Source organism: Haplochromis burtoni, unplaced genomic scaffold (assembly GCF_018398535.1).
Source record: "Haplochromis burtoni strain Fernald_Lab_line unplaced genomic scaffold, NCSU_Asbu1 Contig_175, whole genome shotgun sequence".
Classification (NCBI taxonomy): Eukaryota; Metazoa; Chordata; class Actinopteri; order Cichliformes; family Cichlidae; genus Haplochromis; species Haplochromis burtoni.
Window position 1 is genome coordinate 27,492 of NW_024582536.1, and position 4,728 is coordinate 32,219.

General features: G+C 43.3%; 1 pseudogene; it reads left to right on the forward strand.

Moving 5' to 3' along the window:
* Positions 1–228: 228 nt before the first annotated feature.
* Positions 229–1,473, forward strand: LOC121815294 (annotated as a pseudogene).
* The last annotated feature ends 3,255 nt before the right edge of the window (positions 1,474–4,728 follow it).

Below are 4,728 nucleotides of genomic sequence, written 5' to 3' on the forward strand. Positions count from 1 at the left end.
AAGAAACAGAAACTATTCATTTAGCAGATTAACAAAAAGAATAGAGAGGCATCCAGTTATTGACATTTATATTATTTAGTTAAAGGTTTGAACAGAAAAACAATTAAACACAGAGCCTCTTCCTGCTTTCTGGAATGTTTCACAGCATGAAAACCCTTCCTCTTCTTCCTGCTCTCTAGCTCAGCACCTCCTGTCTGTCCATATCTTTCTGTGTTCCCTCCCCTTTAGATCTACATTATGAAGATGGGTGTAACCAACATGTGTTAGAGCTGGCAGGCCCCATTCACAGCAGCAACACTTGTTGTTCAGATCAGAGGTCAGACCAGTTTCTATAATAAGGAAGTGAAACTTACACAATCACTGACACTGAGAGGAGAAATGGCGCAGAAAGGAGTTCAGCTGGACCGAGAAACCTTCTCTTGTTCGATCTGTTTGGATCTACTGAAGGATCCGGTGACTATTCCCTGTGGACACAGCTACTGCATGAACTGTATTAAAAGCTTCTGGGATGAAGAGGAAAAGAAGAAAATCTACAGCTGCCCTCAGTGCCGGAGGACTTTCACAGCGAGGCCTGTCCTGGTGAAAAACACCATGTTAGCAGATTTAGTGGAGGAGCTGAAGAAGACTGGACTCCAAGCTGCTCCTGCTGATCACTGCTATGCTGGACCTGAAGATGTGGCCTGTGATGTCTGCACTGGAAGAAAAATGAAAGCCTTCAAGTCCTGTTTATTCTGTCTGGCATCTTACTGTGAGAAACACCTTCAGCCTCATTATGATGTGGCTCCATTAAAGAAACACAAGCTGGTGGAGCCCTCCAAGAAGCTCCAGGAGAAGATCTGCTCTCGTCATGATGAGGTGATGAAGATGTTCTGCCGTACTGATCAGCAGAGTATCTGTTATCTCTGCTCTGTGGATGAACATAAAGGCCACGACACAGTCTCAGCTGCAGCAGAAAGGACTGAGAGGCAGAGAGAGCTGGAGGTGAGTCGACAAAACATCCAGCAGAGAATCCAGGACAGAGAGAAAGATGTGAAGCTGCTTCAACAGGAGGTGGAGGCCATCAATCAGTCTGCTGATCAAACAGTGGAGCACAGTGAGAAGATCTTCACTGAGCTGATCCATCTCATCCAGAAAAGAAGCTCTGATGTGAAGCAGCAGATCAGATCCCAGCAGGAAACTGAAGTGAGTCGAGTCAAAGAGCTTCAGGAGAAGCTGGAGCAGGAGATCACTGAGCTGAAGAGGAAAGATGCTGAGCTGAAGCAGCTCTCACACACAGAGGATCACATCCAGTTTCTACACAACTACCCCTCACTGTCAGCACTCAGTGAGTCTACAGACTCATCCAGCATCAATATCCGTCCTCTGAGCTACTTTGAGGATGTGACAGCAGCTGTGTCAGAGGTCAGAGATAAACTACAGGACATTCTGAGAGAGGAATGGACAAACATCTCACTGACAGTCACTGAAGTGGATGTTTTACTGTACCTAGTCGGGAGAGACGCCGTGTGCGTGCATTTCACCTCCCTCGCGTAGTCTCTCCCCACACCCCATCATTCGTCCCCCATGTATCGTTTTCCCGTGAAGAGCATCAATCAGCTTTCTTAGATCGAAAAAGAACGACACGCCAGAACCGACTGAATGTGTTCAAAACAATAGAAAAAAATTCTAATGACAATGGATATTCTACTTACACCATCAGAGCTAAAAAGGCAGGAGAGACTCCTCCTGTGTGGAGCCCTCCTCATTGAGTGTTGTTAGTGTTGCTTCTACTACACTTCTAGATTTGTCTGTTCATGGGTTGGTATTATTTTTGTTGTAGGTATTTTATATTTCCTTGATTATTTTATTAGTTAATTTTGCTAGTTTTTCGAAGGGAAACTTCCCGTGTCTCTTTAGTCGTGGAGGCTATCACTGCTCATAATTTTATGATTTTCATTTTAAACATGTATATTTTTCCAAATGTAAATGTTAAATCTAAATGTAAATCAAAAATTTTATTTAACATGTATATTAATGCTTTTGTATGTTATTGTTTCTCCTTCACTTCATGGGCTTTCCATTATCACAGTTTTTATTTTCTAAATCAAAAAGCAAATGGGGTGTTATCATAATAAGGTTTCTGTGATCACACTTGACGAGGAGATTAGTCATTATGTTCATTGTTTAATGTGGGAACCAGCTGAAGGGTTTTCAAATAAATAAATTTTTGAACAAAGTCTTTTCCTCAGTCTTCATTCCAGGATCTTGACATCAGACTGGTGTTAGTTTGGGTGTGTTTTCCTTTGGAATACGGGGTTTATTCTTTGGTTTTTACATTATACAGAAATTTAACTCTGTTATTAGGTCCATACCCAGTGTTATATTGAAATCAATGAAAGTCTCCAAAAAGCCGCAGGAGGTCCTCAAATCTGAACACATCATCATATAAATGAAATGAGAAATTAATGCGCACACAGGCATGTAAGAAAAAGCTTCGGATTCCAGGAATTAGACTGCATCACAAAGTAAAACTGATTCTGTAAATATTACATAATAACTCATAAACATATGAAGCTTTCTAAATGTTCGCGACAGTTACACCTTTTACAAGGCTGAGCAGTAAAGAAAAAGTAAATTTCTGTTTGCACATAATGTTGACATAATGATTACAGTATGCACTGTGTTTTCTGAAATCAGCTTTGAATTTAATGTTAATGTATGCAGTGCAAAACAAAACCTTTTATTTTCACATTCTCGCAGAGGTCCGCCTGTGGTCGTAACTAATGATGGAGAGTCAGAGGTGGGAGAGTGTGTGAGGGAAAGAGAGCGGCTTCTCCCTGTCTTCCTCTTTTACAAAGAAGAGCAAAGAAAATGAAGGAGTGGAGGTAGAGGAGGAGAATAGGGGAGACAAAGGATAAAGATTAAGAATAATTAGTCTCTGACTGCTCATCTCACTGTCATAGTTCAGTGTGTTTGGCCCAGAGTCTTTAGATTTTTGGTGGCTCGTGATTTTTTTTTTCTTTTGGATTTAAGAGAACTCTTAAGTCCTTTGAGTATTATAGTGAGTTTTCTTTTCTATGATAATCAGATGATCTTAGTTTCCTTTCATGTCCTGTCTGTCTTATCCCGTCTCTGTGTTTGAAGTCTCCCTGTATGAAGTAAGTCCTGTCTCTGTTTGTTTTGCTTTCTGTCCTTGTGGCAGGTCAAGTGCCTGATTGTAGGTAGCTAAAAGCATCTTCAGGTCTGACAGCATAGGGATGTTCAGCTGCTACAGTTTTTGCCTTGCAGTTAGAGGTTTCTTATTCTGAAGGTGGTTCCTTTAACATACTTTAGGGCCCTTTCATAGACGAGTAAAAGTTTATTATAGTAAGATTTAACTATCGAAAGCAAGTGGAATAACAACCAGCATCCAGTGTGCCCAAGTGAAGAAAAATAAGTTATGCAGGTCAGTTTGTGTTGCTCAGAAGCAGTTTGCAAAAAGTTGCTTATGTTATTTTTCCCAACTTTCCATTTTATTCCACAACCTAGACATCCACATTACTCACACTCTCATAACACATACATATAGGGCCTTGGGATCGGGCATGTTATACGGTGTCCAGAGGACAGTCTTTGTATTCAACCTCACCTCTGGCGCCGGTGCCCACCTCTCAGTTTTAAATGCATGTAGACATTGAGGGTTCTCGGGAGGGGCTCTGCTGTACAGTACATGTACAGTGTCCATTTGTGTCTGTATCCAGGTTGGATCAGCGCCGAGTATTTGTATATGTGTGCATGAGGGTGGGAATGCATGTTTGGGTCTGTGTGTGCCTAGTCTTAGACTCCACCCCCTTGGAACATCTCAGGCCCTCCAAGGTATGGAGGCCTATTTCCCCTCACCACACTCCCTGCTGGTGGCTGATGCCCTCAGACATCGGTGCATACTTGGCGTCCAGGGCTGGGCGCTCAGGTCTGTACCAGCTCACTGCTGGTACGGCTGCTTGGTGGGGCCTGGTGCCTGTGGCTCGGTCGGGCCCCTTGCGGGGGCGATTCACTCTGGCACAGCTGGCTGCCTGCAGAGCCCGCGTGTACGTCACTGCAGCCCCCTCTGGCTTCTGCTCTGTGGCTATTGGGTGACCCCTCATCTGGGGCTCTCCTCAGCTCTTCCCAGGAAGGTGGCACAGTTGCCCCTCCGGTGGTCCTCTTTGGGCTCTCGCACTCTGGGGGCCTGTGGATGTCTGGGGCCTGGATCTCCTCCATGCCTGCTTCATGCCCTGGGGGACGGGGCTATGGCTCCCCACACCTTGTAGCAGATCGTTACATGGAGAAGCCTTTTGAATAGAAGAGCGCTCATCCACACAGGTGTTTACACACACAAGCTACACCTTTCTTGGCTGCTACCTCAAACCACATTGTGCGATGTCAACCTTGCGTGCTGCACAATCACATTCAGTATTTAGTATTTACTGTTATTTACACTTAGCTAGATTATTGCAATGGTGTTGTGTTATTATGTTGCTCTCTTTTTGCTTGTTTTCTCTTATTTTCTTCTTTTAACAGGTGACCTGGGAGATATTTTTAAGTGCCCTTTCTCACTGTCCCTCTTCCCCTTTTCTTTCTTTCTTTCTTTCTTTCTTTCTTTCTTTCTTTCTTTCTTTCTTTCTTTCCTTTCTTATCCCCCAGTCGTGTCTGTCCTATCTGTAACAGCTGAAAATAAATTAAAATAAATAAATAATAACAAAGGTTGATCAATATGGCAAGGCCGTGATG